The 18869-nt window shown below is 37.7% G+C and overlaps 1 protein-coding gene across 1 annotated transcript in view; it reads left to right on the forward strand.

Moving 5' to 3' along the window:
• Positions 1-612: 612 nt before the first annotated feature.
• lrrc4cb (leucine rich repeat containing 4C, genome duplicate b) overlaps positions 613-18869 on the forward strand; it is a 60407-nt gene continuing 42150 nt past the window's right edge. The window contains exon 1 of the mRNA XM_056462050.1: positions 613-1517. The gene's annotated coding sequence lies outside the window, so the exon portion shown is untranslated. The remainder of the gene's footprint in view (positions 1518-18869) is intronic.

Here is an 18869-nt window from a genome sequence, read left to right on the forward strand (position 1 = left end):
TAAATAAGGTAAATTGTCTGGATGTTTCCCAGTGATGGGTTGCCGCTGGAATGGCATCCGCTGCATAGAACATATGCTGGATAAGTTGGCGGTTCATTCTGCTGTGGCGACCCCAGTTTAATATATTATTATTATTATTATCATCATTATAAATTCACAGTTAATCAGAGCTGCATACAGTAGAAGGCTACCTTGTCCAAAAGATGACATAAAGACAAAAAAAGACTAAATCTGCTATTTTTAAAGATAGGAAAGAAAGATTTGTAAAAATGCCTACAATGCTTTCCACACGTGTAAAATTTTGAGATGTACTGTTATCCTGGTGATGGTTGGCAGAGAACAGGAATATCGAGAGGGCGATGCATGCCGGTAGGTGGCAATCCCACATCAATTTGTGCCAAAAGAGAGAGAGGGAGTGAATGAGAGAGTCCACACTTATTAATATAGCCAAGATTAAAAAAAGCTTTCACTCTGTTCTTTTGCCTTATTTTTTACTTTAGTAAGACTGCGCGCGCGCACGGTGATGCGCATCATTCAGCAACAGATGCGTTTCAAACGCGCAATGTCAGGTGTAATACACCATCCGTCAGTCGCTGCAAATATTCCCTTCTCCTCAGCCACATTTTCACAGACGGAGCCTCTTTCAGTGTGCTTACACTTTCTATTTACATTTTCTGACGAAACACAGAGCTGCCCGGCGCAACAGCGATTTGTAAGCACCACGAAGAAGCAGAAAACTGCAGCGCCAAACAAACGTCGCTGTAAATGAGCCCAGACGGTGGTGAGCTGAGATTCACCAAGGGAACGAGTTAAGTTAAATACGCTGACAATAAACGCCAGAAGACACCTTAGCAACAACAATTAAAACCTTATAATTGGTTGTTGAGGCTCAAGTGTTCAGTCGAGGCGACGGTTCAACTTTGAGGAGGCTCTGCAGTGGACATCGCTCACGAGTAATGATGAAGGCGAGAGGAAGCAGTGCAGACTCAAGGTGATGCTGCTGTAACACATTCAACAGCATTCGGCGGAGTCAGCACGTTATGGCACATCTATGGACTGCGGTGCTGGATGTGGGCAAAATTTGAAGAGCACGGCGGTTTATGGCAGTGCCTTTTAAGGGCGCATCTCGATCAGTGAAGCCTACCAAGTACTACTAACTCTCTTGGATTTTACCCAAAGGGAGGCTGATGAAAACCCATGTGGTTTAGACATTTCCTTCCCGGATGTGGATCTTAGACTTATTTTGCGCGTCCAGCAAAATATATCAGCGGTGTTAGATTTATCCCTTTTTTCTTACATATTTTGTAGAAGATTTGTTCTCTTCCAGCCCCCCTCCCCCCTTTTTTGCACCTGCTTTGCTTTGTCAAAGCTCACCGAGCGCTTTAGAGCGCGCTGCTCTTACTTGCATCTCCGTACATCGTGCATGGATTCTACATGAACTGGGGTTTTGTGAGGGCTGCAGTGATGCTCCCATTTACTGATTTCGCCTCACAGCATGCGTTTCCTGACAGAAATGGGTAAGGAACCGTAGCCTAATCTAACCGTTATGTGCAGATCTGCTTTAAAGCGAATCTATTTTCTCAGCAAGTTAGCGCTGAATTGATACATTTAATATGTTTTAATCATCTATCTATCTATCTATCTATCTATCTATCTATCTATCTATCTATCTATCTATCTATCTATCTATCTATCTATCTATCTATCTATCTATCTATCTATCTATCTATCTATCTATCTATCTATCTATCTATCTATCTATCTATCCCTGCCTGCTTGTCTGTCTGTGCTGCAGAGGGCTATTTGCATTATTTCTATAGCTGTGATGTGGTTGATTGTCGTATATTCATTTAGATGTCTTTTGCTTTCCCTGCTGCTCTACTTACCATTACTTTTGCTAGAATATGGCGTTGGGTCATTCATATTCTGTTCACATGTGCATTGCTATGCTCTAAAGAGACAAGGGGAAAGAGGCAGTGTATCCATGATGGTCGACACAACTGTTTCTCATTGCTTCTCGTAGACCCCGGTGACTTTTAAAGCTTCCTGAATACTGCACTAGGAAAGGTTATTAGTTAATACATTGCATCATAACTCGTTTTATAATTAATTTGTGATTAGGAAAAGAACTCCCGGTGGCTTGGGAAGGCTGGCAGTTCACCCGGGTGCTAATCTGCATTTAACATTCAACCCTCACAAGATTTCAGAAGTTCCCTAGGTAGAGAGGTGCTGTAATGGACACTATAAGAAGTCTGGTTCATTGGAAAAGCTTCTGAGCCATGTATTGGTTTTTGAGGGAGCTTACGTAATTTATGATGGATGATTCATGGGTTCGTGGGCTGTTGCTTCACCAGTGGTGGTTGAGGATTGAGGAGCTGTCTTTTTTGGGAAGGTGCTGAAAACAATTGCTGTTTATGGCTGAAAAAAACATCATGAATCTTATAAAAATAGGTTTATTGGGCATCGGTAGCATTAAACAGTTTAACTATGGTATTAAAGTGAAACAAATGATCTACTTTAAATCTGCACTCTAAAAATGCTTGGTTGTTTTAAACCCAATTTTGGGACAAATTCAAAAGCTGGGTTAAAATTTAAGGTCACACTCTATTTTGATGGTCTGTTTGTTGAATTTAAGTTACATTGCATCTACATGCCAACTAAATCTCATTAGATTACAGGTAGACTGTTAGGTTGGGGTTAGGATTGGGGTTAGTGTAAGTTGACATGTACTTGCAAAGTTTCTTATAATCAGTTAAATGTCTGTTGAAGGAGCAGTATCAACAGATATTAAGCAGACAGACTACTAATACTCAAATGGACCATCAAAATAAAGTGTTACCAAATTTAATTACAAAAAATGTTACTGTGTTAATATTGAGTTAAAACAACCCAGAGTTTCTAGTGTTTACATTTATGACTAAAATCACAGATCATTTGGGTAATTAAAAGCATTAGGAAGAACAGTGTGGTAAAGTTCCACCTTAAAATAACTTTTTGTTTTTGTTTTGTTGACAAAAATCATTTAGTACCCCTCAGTGTAAGCCAACTACCATAAACAAATGCTAAAACCTCAACTAAAAATTGAGTTTTGACCCAAATTCTGTAAAATATGATTTAAAAAAAAAAATTATATATATATATATATATATATATATATTATTATTATTATTATTATTATTAGGTTTTTTAACCCAAAATGGGGGGTTATTATATCTTGAAACAACCCAGTATTTTTGATAGCAATTATTAGCTAATATAGTGGTGAAATGTAGTTGTGTTCAGTCAAAGAAGTCATCAATAAATGAGCTAATTCATGTTTTCTGTTTTAATGGATGCCATTAATACACACTTTCCAAAGCACTGCTCGGCTTAAGTTCTTAAGATAAAAGAATAACAATAATAGCAAAACAGCAACAATATTTGCTAATGTCTGTAGATATAATAAAGATTCTCTGCGTTAGATACATATCCTAGATGGATTTAACTTGCTTTTCACTGAAAATAATCCATGACAGATGTTCTGAGCATTTTCAGTCCACTGTGGACCATAATCATCTTAGCCAGCTTAAATGAAAGCATCAAATAGCTCAATTACAGTGTTTTAGAGAAAATGAATTCTCTAAAATTAAATGTGTGATTAAAATCAAACATCCATTGGGGTCACTGTTTAAAAAAATATCATATTAATTTGCAGTTTGCAATAATGGAGTGAGACTAGTAAAGTATCGCCATAAACAAAGCTTCCTGATGAGTAACCTTATTCTTTTCTAAGACCGTAACCTGAAATTAATTCTTGGGCTGGACATTCTTAATCCCCAAGCTCTGTTTTGATTGATGATACATCACAAGCAGTTCAAAGAAACAAGGTTCAGTGTGTAATGCAGGCACTGGTGTGCTGTCATGAGGATGAGTGTTAATGTATTGAATGTGTGTGCTGAGCCAAAAAAATGCCAGATACCATTCAGTTCCCCCAAGGCACGAAGAAGCCTGTAAACGAGAGCATTTAGCCAATATCACACCCATTAACCTCAGTAATCTCTGCCATTTAGAGAAAAATGAAGCAGTTGAAATGCTTCTGCTCAACCTGATGCTTCATAAAGACCATCTCTAATGTGGGTCAGGCTGTGCAAAATTAAAAAGTTTAATGACATAGACTGAAGGGATCGTGCGGACTCGCTTCTTCTAAAACTGCAGAAGTTGCTAAAACGAGAAGGATTGTGCTCCAGCACATTTGCAAATGCAATTTATTCTCTTATTGCCTCAGTGTTAATGCAGTGAGGCGAATGAATGACCGCACTGCTGGTGTACTGTTCTCGGGTCAGAGGAAGTGCTGTTAGACAAGATATAATCCAGCCAGCAGCGTGTGCCAAACACACAGCCACACTGGTGTTCTCTTTAAAAATGCTGTTTTATTAATTGTGCGGCGTTCCTATTACTTTGTCCCAGCTGAATTTCAAGTAACAATAGTACAATGATGGAATTTTAAGTGGGATAATGTCGTATTTCCTCTTTAGCTAAAATGTTTGACCTTAGGACCATTACTGTAGAATCGATAGTTCTTGTTTGATGCGTTCATGCTTGTGTCAACCATTGCCAAATCTATAAGAACAAACATTCCATTCTTTTGTGGTGACTGATCAAATGTGCCTTGTTTTTAAAAAACAAAATCAGATACACAATTATACCATCAAAAAACTAAGACAAACATCAAATATTCAGAAATAAAGTCACTTTTATTAATATACATGAAGTGTTTTATCTTCATTTTTGGACACTTATCTTCATATGGTGCTATTTATTTTATATGAGATTATGATTTTTTTTTTCTCCATCACTTGTGTGACATTTTCAATAAATAGGGGTGTCACTCATAAGGACAATACTTAACAGGTGCATGTTATGGGCTTCACAGGGAACTTCAGTCAGATGGTCTTGAATGGAGTCTTTTAACTAATTCAATTTTTTTGTAGAATTGCCTATTTAAAATTAGTATATACTTTACTGTCACACCACAGAACATGGCTTTCAGTAACAAAAAGTCACGGGTGTAAATCCTTAAAAAACAAATCCCGAAAAAAAAATATATATTTATTTTATTTTTTTAAATCACACTCTCAAATTGTGAAAAGTATATCTATGCATACTTAAAATAATTGTGTAAGTAGAACAAAAACAAATGCAAAAATGCATTTAGAATCAACTGAGTTCCCCCTCCCCTTCTCCACAGTGGTTTGGCCCACTGCCTGCTTTCCCAGTAAAGTCTGGACCGGATACGTGGCCGGCTGGAAGTGTGATATGCACATCGATATAGCAGCATTTTTTATGTCACTATATAACAATAATAAATGTTTTACTGTACTGTGATGGTTGGGTTTAGGGTTAGGCTAGGGGTAGGCGTTAAAAAATACAATTTATTTGGTAATTGTGTATATAACATACAGTAAATAATACTCGGTACAACTACTGTTTTCACGTTACTGTCATGGATGGGTTTAGAGTTTGGGTTGGGGTAGACTTTAATAAAATACAATAAATGGGAAATTTCAAGAGCTCACACTTAGCTGATGATTGATAGTAAAGCTTGTTTGGCATGCTGTCCCAGGAGAGAGCCCAAACTCATAAGATCCTCGAGCCCGGGGCTCCCTCCTGTTGCAGGGTGAGAGGGGAGTTTGAGCTCAGGTAGATCTCGAGAACTCCCCTGCTGTTGTAGCTAATGAACGGATAGGGATTGCTCTTAAGCTATAACTACTTACTAGGAGCATGTCTATGGTGCCGATTTGGATTAGTCAATTAACTTAAGTCGCATGTTTTTGGATGGTGGGAGGAAACCAGGGAGCCCAGGGGAAACCCACGGGGAGAACATGTAAACTCTGCACAGAAACGTCAGCTGGCTTGGTATAGACTAGAAGCAGTAACGTTCTTGCTGTGAGGCAACAGTGCTAACCACTGGGCCACCGTGCCACCCATCTACAGTAGCAAAGGAGGAGGAAGTAAGGGTGGAAGGGAGGATTCTTCAAAATGAAGATGGCTTTGATATGGAACTTTTAAGGGTATTTATAGTGACTTAGGAATCATTTGAGTGGTGAATCATGAATTGGCTAATGCATGACCAGCCGTGTCAATCATAAGCACGTGCTCCTCTTGAAATTAGTTTATAAATAAACTTTGCTTAATAAATATTATAAATCTCGTTAACATCTGGCCAAAATTCTTATCCGATCTAGCAACAACCTGCTTTCCCAGTTCATCTCACCTACTCTACACAAGTCAGGTGTGCACCTGCGGCTCAGTTAATGTTTAACTTCAGTAAGTAGGATGTTTTATTCACTTTAAATAAAGTAATTCTGTTTAATTTAGATCATGCAGACTCATTCATAAAGTAGTTGCGGCAAAAATGCTGATTAACGATGTAATTTTCCATGAATCTGCAGTATTAGCGAGTAAAATATTACTTATCTAGTTAACGTTAGCTTGTTTACAATAGCTTGTTGCATAGTGCACTGCAACTAAACACGCCAAAGCTGTTTCCCATGCATTATATTATTTCTGACGACCAACAAAATGTTAACTTAACATTAATAGCCACAATTAGCATATTGTTCAGCTACGCATTTACCAAATGACCACTGTGCTATGACAAAAACTGACCCCACTGTATTTTTTTGTATAATAAAGTTTTATTCTGTTCTTAAAGTCTCAATGAACCAGATGCTGTGTTTGTTATTTATTTATTAATTTTTTTGTATTGTGACGCAGTTCCTAAAGAAACGGAATATTAAATGAGCAAACAGTGAGCGTGGTTTGTTTTATCTACTGTGGGCTGAATGGATGTAGTAAAGTAGGCATTTCATTCAGAAAGATCAGTAAAGGAGTTTTAGAAGAGTTATTATAACCTAACAGACTCCTCCTGCTCACCATTTCTGTTTGTTGTCAAAACTGACAGCTGGAGCAGTACGGTTAAATATGTTAGCCACGCCCAATACCTCAAAATCATGTAATCTGAGAATAAAACTGAAAACAAACAGGAAGTGCATTTTCAGATTTCAATTAAAGATTAGAAGGGCAAACTATTTTTTTCCCAATGACACGCGCAGATGAATTGTTTACTACAAAACTAGCAATGTGAGCTAACAAAACCATATGGATATTTTGGGATTTTTGGGGGACTTTAAGTGTTATAATTTTTAATAAAATGTTAAATCTTTTTTGATTCCTTGTTTTTATTGTATATGAGAAGCATGTCAAATCAACAGAAATATCGAAAAACAAGACCCTCTCACCAGCTCTCTGTTGCTGTATCTGACTGACCAACTGACCCCCCCACCCCTTCCCTAAACAATAATAATGATAGAAGCGAAGCTTTTCACTGTGGGCACATATATTTAAGTAAAATTTGACTGTATTATTTGTGTCCCCTTCAAAATTGCTCAAGAGAAATGATATATTTATTTCCCCTACCGTTAAATGAAATTTACGTCCATGCAAAAAGGTATCAAGTTCCTATGTTTTTAGAAATATATGGATGAAAAAAATGATTGCCATTTACTAAAATAACCACTTGTAAAATTAGAACAGAGTGATTTTACAATTTTTATATAATTTTTAACCTATAAGCGTAATTTATTAAACTATACTTGAGACAGTCACAACATAGGACATTATAACGAAAAATGTACACACACCCTCACAGCTGTTTTCTATAACAAGAGGTGCATGGAAGACAAAAGAAATGTTAACCATTTACTGGATTTTTAAATGGTGTTTATACTATTTTTGTGCCAATAAATAAAATAATAGGCGTCACAGTGGTGTAGTGGGTAGCACAATTACCTCACGATCGTCAGTTGGCATTTCTGTGTGGAGTTTGCATGTTCTCCCCATGTTGGCATGGGTTTCTTCTGGGTACTCTGGTTTCCCCCACAGTCAAAATACATGCGCTATAGGTGAATTGAAATTGAAACTAAATTAGCTGTAGTGTGTGGATGCAAGAGTGTATGGGTGTTTCCCAGTGTTGGTTTGCGGCTGAAAGGGCGTCAGCTGCATAAAACATATGCTGGATAAGTTGGTAGTTCATTCCGCTGTGGCAACCCCTGATTAATAAAGGGACTGAGCCGAAAAGAAAATGAATAAATAAAATAATCATTGTACTAGAAATATTGCAAACAAGACTACAAGGCACAAGCTTGTAAAGCTTTGCTTATCCTGTAACTTTTAACAATCCTCGTATCTGATCGAGTGCCCAGGATGACTGAGCTGCGAAAAACCCTCTGGTTTTATGTGTTTTATTCAGGCTTCATGTTTATGTTTAATAAGGTCTCTAGTGGCAGATTCTTGCTGATGATAATTCTGGAATCACCAAGGGCTGTTGCTGGGTCATGTGGCCTCTGTGAATGCCTGTTCACATTACTCTTCTGCGAATTTGTATTGGAGCGAAGATACCGTGGTTTATTACCTGCAGTATGTTGGTTGTCACAGTAGATCTCCCTTAACAATTTAGACCGAGCCGAGGTGAATGTGCTCCTGGAATGGCCTAACCTGGTTTCCATGCTCATTGCCTACTTGCCTGCAGAGCAATATTGGGGTCACGGGTTCAAATCCCTCTCGGAGCCATAGCAAAATTCATCAAGCGTGAACGTAATGAGCTACCCTGCATAGTGAGACAAGCTAACAATTAGATCCATCCAAAACGGCTTCATTTATAGACCCGCGAAGCTGTGTGAACTGATATTGATGTTTTTAGCTTGAACACATTTGAGATTCTTTACCGTCTGTGACGGAGCAATGAATCAGTTGTTGATGTGGATATCAGTCAGTGATTGATAATTAGTCTGCCTGTGGCCATCGCAACGTGAAAGCGAATTACGTAAGCAAAAGATAGGTCTTGGGGAACAGGATGCAGCCCAAATGGCTTCAGATAAATGATGGCACGAACAAGCTGCACTGGTTTTAGTTCTGCAGCAGATGTCTAATGCCATACGCGGATGAAAAAAAGGAGACATTTGGTGCACTGGAGAGGAGCCAGGGTGTTGCACAGATGCATGGGAATGGAGAGGTTAGGGTTTGTAAATATCAACTCATATGGAGATATGTGCATTGAGCAGCTTATTAAGCAAACCTCTCATTTCAATGAAAATGAAAATTGACTCCCATGCCCTCAGGCCTCGCTAACTGTAATAAATGTCTATGCATTCGAAATACTCAGCCTTCAGTCGTAGAGATTGTGCCGTCACACAATAGCGACAGCCTCCGTGTGTTGGTTGTTAATTCAGAAATCCTATGTCAACACTATATCCTACAGACGAGCCAAATGGCATAAATTGTACTGTTGAGTGAGATTAGTCATTGGAGACAGAGAGGGAGGTGTTCTTAGCTCAGCTCAGCTCAGCTTATAAATATCACGTTGCCTTGATTGCACTGTATGTTTGTCATCACCGCCGTGGAAGGCGCAGTACAAATCTGGGTTGCTCATTATATCGGAACCCCTTTTCAAACAGCCACCCTCCCCTCCCCCTAGAGGTTGTCTTCTCCCACTCTCAGCATATTTCGGATATGGGAGAGGAACTTGAAGGCAGTTGGCTTTTTCAAGCCTCTCAGATCTGTTGGCCTGGATTCACAAACAGAAGTGTGTCAAAGAGATCCATGTCTTTGAGGCTGATAAATCACAGACTTCCTAGAGTACACAGTGTTGTGACAGGGTCCGGGGTCGAAACTGTTCCACAATAAAAACATTTGCCAACCAACATACTTTCCTAATATGATGGCAGTGGCAGATATAGATCAAAACAGCTTGGCATCTCAGCAGACACTTCATTGAGCCAGTGTCTGTTGAGAAATGAGTGCCGTAAAAAAATAAAAATAAAAGCATTCTGTGTCAGCGTGACACATTTGAGTTATATGATAATATTGCCATTTTAACATCGGATGTATTTGCCTGAAGGCGTATAAATCTTTCAACTTAAAAGCTTTTAAATTGTGTTTTAAAAGGTTCAAACTATTTTTTAGTAATTAAAAATTATTTTAGTTTTATTTCATTTTCATGGGCTCTCATTCTCTCTCCTCAAAAAACAAAGATCTCTGAACCATTAGTTTCTTGTCTGCACTGTAAAACCCAACAGTCAACTTTATCAAATGAAGTGAGTGTAGTTAACTCAAAATTGACTGAAAGTTAATTCCACTCATTTAAAAAGAGTTTTGAATAATAATTAAATACCTCATTACTTCAACTTAAATGAAGTAAGTTCACAGTACTCATATAGATTATATTTTTAACTTAAACGGTTTGAGTTGCCTTAACTTATTGGGTTTTACAGTACTCAGTTGGTTTGAGTTCTCTTCATTTATTGGGTTTTACTGTGCTCCAAATGCTTCATTTACTCAAATGGATTAAGTTCAACGTACTCATTAGGATTAGTTTTTGAACTTAATATATTTGTTGCAATCTGTTTCCTCTAATGATTTGAGGTACCTTAACTTATTGGGTTTTTCAGTGTGCCAGATTCATTTATTTTTATATTTAGGAATGGAAAATCTCACTCACTTTCCTTTGAATTAGTATCTGCTTTATTATCCTTCCTGAGAGATACCGAGCCCTGAGAGTGCAGTGAATCCGTGATACGTGAACATCCTTTTGTGCTGGGAAACACCCACACACTTTTTCATTCATACACACACTCATACAATACAGCCAATTTAGTTTCACCTCCACCGCATGTCTTCAGACTGTGTGGGGAAACCGAAGCACAGAAAGAACATGCAAAATACACACAGTAATTCCTCCTGGATTTCAACCAGCGACCTTTTTGTTCTGAGGCGAGATGTAAAACATGTAAAATATTTCCAAAATTAAATACACACTAAAAAGCAAACAAAAAAACACTAAATATTCCGAGCAGTGGGGTGTAGTGAGTAGCGCTGTCGCCTCACAGCAAGAAGGTCGCTGGTTCGAGCCCTGGCTGGGTCAGTTGGCATTTTTGTGTGGAGTTTGCATGTTCTCCCTGGGTTTGCATGGGTTTCATCCAGGTCCTCCGGTTTCCCCCTCAGTCCAAAGACATGCGCTATTGGTGAATTAAATAAGCTAAATTGGCCATAGTGTGTGTGCATGTGAGAGTGTATGGGTGTTTCCCAGAACTGGGTTGCGGCTAGAAGGGCATCCGCTGCGTTATAACAAATGCTGGATAAGTTGACAGTAGGGTTTGGTTGATAGACGATACCATCGTCCATCGTCGATGGCCGATAGACATCACGATGCTGAGCCAGCGTCATGATCCTCCACCCCGCCGGATGTACCACTGGATCGCATCTCAGTATAGTTGTTAAACGTGATATATATTTAATCTTGTCTCTATCTGACTCTTCAGTCTTTTGAATCTATCAGGTTACATGTCACAGCGTCAGTACACTGCTTCAATCTTTCCCTTTCAGGCTTGTACTTAATTTTTGTGAAAACCTCAGATACTGTTGGTTGGTTCCTGCTGGTTGTGCATCTTCTTAGCAACCAAGATTGTCAACGCCATTATAATGACACAGATCACTCTGCCTATTCATGCCAGAGTCCTGCGGAAAAAGAGATTGACAGGTGGTAATTTGTGTGTAACTTATCTTTTATTTAATTCTGATTTGGTTATGGGTAAAACAAAGACCATGTGGGTCAGGTAGTTGAAATGGTAGGCTACAAACAATTAATTCGTTATGAATTAATTGATTATTCAAAAATAATTACTCCACGGCCACCTACGGTGACGATCCATTGCGATGTTTCACATTAGAAATCGTACGATGCCAAATTGGTCGACATCACCCAAGACTAGTTGGCAGTTCATTCCGCTGTGATGACCCCTGATTAATAAAGAGACTAAGCTGAAAATAAAATAAATGAATGAGTGAATTAATTTAGACCAGTATGGCCCTGGCCAATTTACTGACACGCTTCTTTAGGAGCATCAATGAATTGATTTAGGGGAGTTACTGCATTTTGCTAACAAGCAATAGATTATAATTGCAGCTTAGACTATGTTAAGGCTATTGAGCTGAACTATAATTGAGAACGTAGTTGATTTGTAATCATTTGGTAGATTTTAGAGGTGTATCTTTATTGTTTTTTTAATGAAAGCCCCCTAAGATCTAGCATCTTATTTGGAAGAGGATCCGTTTTATAATTGTTCTTTTAAAATACTGCAAGAGCCTCCTTGCATTAGAATCTATTTTATCCCAAGCCGCTCTAAAGTGCAGTTTCTGTCACACACTGTACAAATATTCCAGTTGCTTTATAAAAATTGGAAAATGGAAAGAATGGAGGTAATGTGCCGGGTCTCCTCCTAGAGCCACTGAGGGCCTTGAAACACACTGGATTTATGTGTGCCGGCATGCTTGCAGCTGAGTGCTTCAATTGGCCAGGCTTCATGCAGAGTCAATACTAATGACGGAGGAGACTACACGGCCACAGTCAGATTATAGCTTGGAGGCCCTCAGCTGCTTCTATTGTCATCTCAAGCAGGGAAAGTAATGGTTACCACTGTTTGCCTCCCCTGGTCTCTTTTGCATTGTCTGTGTTGTGCAGTCATTAAGGTTAATGACTAGGCGGATATATTTGTTTTGAGCAGTGAAACGCATAGCTCACGGGAACATGTAGGTGTGCTGAATGAGGTTTGGGCTCGTGTGTTTTCACACCGTGTTCCTCCACCAGAAGTAAGTCTCCGGGCTGCTATTGCACGTCCCCTTCACTCGGGTTGCTGCTCGAATGCACATGCAGCAGAAGCTCGCATTGTAATTCATGTTTTTTGTATGTGACAGCAGCGAGTCGGTGATGGATACCTCAGACACATCTCATTCCCGTAAATGGATGCTGAGTGTCCAGCCGGATAATCCCCCTGCTGACAGAGGTGCAAACAAATGAGGGCGTTCCATACCTTGCTAAATTAATCAAGTAGATTGTCATCATCCAGCAGCCCATCTCATTTGAAGCCTTAAATACAGGCTTGGCTTCATCCACCACCAGTCAATAGAAGAAGAGATGTTTTCAGAGAGGAACAGTAGAAGGTGTGATAATGACAGTGGTTAGCGTTTCGCTAACATAGCCTTCATCAATATTGAGCATGTTGGTTGATGAGTAAAACAGTCTCCCTTGTATTAATCGACCACGAGGGACCACTTAACTGAGCAAAACTGCCCACTTCCACACACTAAGGCATGTCAGTGCATTAGAGGAGCAAAGGCTCTTTGAGTGGATTGGCTGTGTAATGCAATCTGTATGCATGGGATGAGCACCATGCTAGCTGTGGCTCCTTCATTTATGCCCAACCAGGAGGGTCAGGCCGGTGCTGCCTTTTTCCTCAGTCTTTTTGTTTGCTCTATTTTTTGCCTTCTAACATTCGCCAGGTTTAATTTAAGCAGATGCACCAAGTTCTCATGGCAACACTGTATCTGGCAGATTCACAGTGTCTGTATAGTGACACACATCGACATCGATTGATTTCTTTGAATGCAGCAAAAACTCAGATGCACATTCAGGCAACCTATGAATCTAATGCCGGTAATGATTTTTTTAAGAGTAGAATCGTCTACTAAATTGATTTCTTTTATTTTGTATTTTAATTACTACGCATGGAAACTTAGCTAATGAATAATGAATGTGGCTCTGCACTGTATGTGCTCTGCCTTTTAATGCACCACTATCATTCTTTCCCTCAGTCTCCTGACTCTCTATTCGGTTTTATCTTTATCTGTCTCTTGAGCTCAGTTTAAGAGGAAGACAGAATGGATATGTCACATTAGCTTCCCGGAAAAATGTGGATTTAGGAGATATTGAAAGGATAGTGAAGTAAGGCTAATGACTCTTTTTGACTAAAATAGGACGTGTTCACTCTTGGCAGGTTTGGTTCGATTGAAACGGACTCTGTTCATCGAACCCTGGGGTGCACCAAACAAGGCCTTCCAATTGAACTCTTGTGTGACTGAAACATAAATGCAACAAATACATGAACCAAAAGTATCTAAACGAAACTAACACACGATCATATATCATGAGATGCAACCATCTTATGCAAAATAATACAGTTCTCATACAGGACTACTGTATCTTTTTACTAGTATTTGTAATATTTAGGGTGGTGCAGTGGGTAGCGCTGTCGCCTCATAGGAAGAAGGTCACTTGTTCCGGTTTCCCCCATAGTCCAAAGACATGTGCTATAGGTGAATTGGGTAAGCTAAATTGTCCGTAGTGTATGTGTGTGAATGAGTGTGTATGCATGTTTCTCAGTGATGTATTGCAGCTGGAAGGGCATCCGCTGGGCAAAACATATGCCGGATAAGTTGGATGTTTATTCCGCAGTGGCGACCCCTGATTACTAAAGGGACTAAGCCGAAAAGAAAATGAATGAATGAATGAATGGAATATTTAGCCTTTTGTTTCTCTGTAATTTCTTCTACAAGCTGTGTTGTGTAAAGCACTATAGATTTGAAGGTGACTTGACTTAACTTGAGTGTGAACACATTCTTAGATTCATTAGGAAGTGTCACTCTAAGGAACTTTATGCTCCACCACTGAAACATCACACAATTATATTTCAAATCCATCACCTTTGAAAAGCTTAGGTTTGATATAATTGGTATAATGCCTATGGAAAACACTCTTATGCTCATCAAGGCCACATTTAACTGATTAAAAAATACAGCCAAAACTGTAATATTGTTAAATGCTTTGTGGTACATTTAACCACTCTTTTCGACATATTTTCAACATATTTTATTTCTCTGGTGGTGGCCAGTGTTGGGGGTATCGCGTTATAAGTAACGTACGTTATGTAAGAATGATACTTTTCTAAAGTAACAAGTAAAGTAACGCATTACTTTTAAAAATAAGTAATATTATTTGAGTTACTTTTAGAAAAATGTAATATGAGTTACTTTTTACCTTGCTTAATTGGTTTTTTAAAATTATATTGCGGAATAAAAATGACCGTAGTCAGGTTGAATCCCACACTCAATGAGAGAGCGTGCTGCGAGGAAACAGACAGTCGACTCGCACTCATCATTATCATCAAGTCTCCTTTTTCACAGCAGATGAGTCAGTGTACTGTTCTAACAGCTGAATTACTCAGGATATGGGTTAATAGGTGTATCCGGAATATTAAAAGTACTTACTGAAGACGGAAACACAACGTTTCACAACGACTGTTTTGCTTAGAAGATCCGGTTAAAACAAACGATTCATGCGCGAATCGCCAGTCATCACTACAGACAGCCAGAATGACAGGCCAGAGACTATTTTCACTCAATTCAACTCATCGAAGCAAAGAAGTTGATTTTTATTAAGTGTAGATTATGTGTAAGTAAAACTCCTATTGTCAACTAAAAGAAATATGACATCGAATAAAACAAATCAAATCAAAACAAAACAGGATGCGAAGAACTACACCCGCAGCCCACCTCCAGCTAAACAACAAATGACTGACATCAGTTCACGTTCTCCAGGTAAAACAATTAATTCGACTAAACTCAAGAAAGCTTAAAGCTTACTTTTATTGTTGAGGAGATGCAGCCACTGTCCACTATAGAAGCGACTACATTTTGTAAGTACGATTTTTTCTCTTTTGGGAAACGATTTCCACATTTGTTAAGGCCACGTGAAGAAATTTATTCAATGTGTAAAGCTCAAAGATTTATTTTCATTTTGGGATGTTTTTTAATCGTCTCACTGTTCATTTTGTTATTAAACATTTTAAAGGTTTGAAATCTGTTTTTGATATAAATTATTTAATCTTTCTAGCCTACTCTTAGACTTTATTGCAGTCTTTATCTCAATGAACAGTGAATTTATTTAGCTAATAACACAAAACATACAAAAGTAGCAAACATATTACTTAACATGCTTTCATTAATCTGTATATAATTAGCATGTAAAGCTCTGGGCTCAAAAAGTTCTCAAAATATAATTTGATCCTACATCCTACATTTTTTAAGGAAAATGAAGGTGCAGGTTTTTATACAGTTGAAGTCAGAATTATTAGCCCCCCTGAATTATTATCCCCTCTGTTTATTTTTTCCCTAATTTCTGTTTAACGAACAGAATATTTTTTTTCAACACATTTGTAAACAGAATAGTTTTAATAACTAATTTCTAATAACTGATTTATTTTATAGATAGTTTTATATCGCTCTGTTAAACATCATTTGGGAAATATTTGAAAAAGAGAAAAAGATCAAGGGTGGGGGGGGGGGGGGGGGGGGGGCTAATAAATCTGACTTTAACTGTAGGTGGCTGTTAAATGCAGAGCTTCTCTATAAAAAGGTGAAAAAGCACCTGCTGATAGATCAAACCTCAGCCAGGTAAGGAAAAGTAACTCAAAAGTAATATAACGCATTGCTTTTCTTAAAAAGTAACTAGGTAATGCAATTAGTTACTTTTTGGGGGGAGTAACTCAATATTGTAATACATTACTTTCAAAAGTAACTTTCCCCAAACACTGGTCACGGCAAAGCAGAATTTTCAGCATTTTTACTCTAGTCTTCAGTATCACATTATCTTTAAGTTATCAATCGAAAATGCTTGATTTGCTGCTCAAGAATCTTATCTTACTATCAAAAGTTAAAAACAGTTCAAAAGAACAGGATTCATTTGAAAGAGAAACATTTGACAGTCTTTATTGTCACTGTTTATCAATGCAATGCGTCCTTGCTAAGTATAATTTATTTCCTTGACAAAAAGTGAAATTATATTCTGTTTTGTTCATATAACAACATTTGTATTTCTTTTGCGGAACACAAAATAAGATATTTTGAAAGTCTGTGTCATCTAAATCAACACTGGGCTGCAATAACTTTCATTGTATAAAGCAAAATAGGCCCTGAAAAATTATAAGTTCTATCAGTTACCTTTCTTTAAAGAAGGTCAAATAATCAATTAGGTTTAAAATAAGTGTGATAGTTTAGAGTAAGATGACAGCATTTTTTAAAAAACCCTTCCTCCCCCACAACTTTCAAATCTTACACTCTTTTAAAGATTCAGAAGTTGCAACCTCAAGAAACGTTACAGCAGATTTGTTTAAATGTAACTGGAGTGACATTTCACTTATGAGACGCCCTAGACAGCGGTGGTGAACATGTTGAAGCTCAGTCCTAATGACAGCTAAGTTTTTGGGACTCTCAAGGTCTTTGCACCTGCTCTCATCTCCTTAGAGTTGGGACAGGGGGAAAGAGATGAACCACTTATAGAAACATACCGACTACAGGGATGAAAATCAGGCCTTTTAGGAAAAAGAGACTATTATTATAAAGTTTGTTTGCTCTAGCATCATGCACATTAACTGGTTTAGCCAGATAAAAGAGTTTTAGTCTGATTTCAGCTATAACATTTATGGTAGTAGTATTATGAGATATTATACCCGATTAGCAGTTTCGCGAGATTTTTGTCTTTTATCAATCGAGTAGAAAACTGCTCACGTTGAGAATAGCATGTCATGATAAATACTTTTGTTGTTTAATCAATAATGTCCCAGAAATATTTGTGGTTAATGATATTTTTGTCGTTTTAAGCCAGTTTTGTCACTTTGCATGGTAATTGTTTCTTAAGTGTTTTCACCATTTACAGGTGTTAGTCTGAGAGCCTCATTGCCTACATAAAATTGCCTACTGCTTTTGAGGAACATCAAGGTTGTGTGGAAATGTATTGAAGTGCGGATCCACATTTTAGTTTACAAAGACGGATTAAGACATTTTGTTTTTTTACCACTGTGAAGCACCATACAACACTTTACAGTAATTTGCATGCATTTTACATTTACTACATTTACAATAAAATAATGTACAATTATATATTAGCAAAGTAGTCAAGTCAAATCCAGTTGCAGATTCAAATCACTGAGGGTGTTTCTGATATTAGTGTGAGTGTGTTGCTTTGGCATTTTATGTTCCACCTATTGTTATCATTAAATATCATGTCTACTGTATATCAGAATCAGAATCAGAAAGAGCTTTATTGCCAGGTATGTTCACACATACAAGGAATTTGTTTTCGTGACAGAGCTTCTACAGTGCAACAGAATTACAGAGACAGGACAAAAAACAGATAATAAATATATTTAAAATAGAAGTAAATAGTGAATGCAAATGTACAAATTGACAAGAGTATGTACAGGTATATTACTATATACAATGTTATATGGAGATGTCACTCCCGAAACATAGCAATGTGTACATGGTTGTATCCTTCTAGCAGCATGAAAAACAAAACTTATTCAAATCCAAATTGAATTAAATACAGTAATATTTACGAATTATGCTCTCTATAATAAGAGCTCATCTTAGTTCATCACAAACTTCTGATACAACCTAAGCATGAATGCATCTTCATCAGAATTCATGGTTTTATTACCGAGGGGCCATGCAGACACAATTACTGTCCAAAATAGGGCTTTAGCCAAAATATAACACATGATTAGGTTTAGTATGAAAATATGCAAAATTTGCAAAGAATGTTTATTGCTAAACAGCTGCAGCCATTTAAAGACTTTTGCTCCATATGAATAAACTTTTTCAGTTAACTATTGGCAGAAGTACCCTCTGTTTGGTGAATTTGCACCTCAGGAATGACATTTGGTGAAGTTAAATGAATAGTTCACTCCCAAAATAAAAGATGAAAATAATTTTGTCATCATTTACTCACCCATGTTGACTTGTTCCAAACCAGTTTGAAGAAAGCTGGAAACCTGTTATCATTTACTTCCATAGTATTTGTTTTTTCCGACCATGTATATCAGTTGTCACTGGTTTCCAACATTGTTAAAAATATTTCCTACTATGTTCAATAAAAAAAAACAAAAAAACTCAAACTGGTTTGGAACAATTCAACATTGAGTAAATGATGGCAGAATATT

This window comes from Danio aesculapii, chromosome 7, assembly GCF_903798145.1.
Source record: "Danio aesculapii chromosome 7, fDanAes4.1, whole genome shotgun sequence".
Classification (NCBI taxonomy): Eukaryota; Metazoa; Chordata; class Actinopteri; order Cypriniformes; family Danionidae; genus Danio; species Danio aesculapii.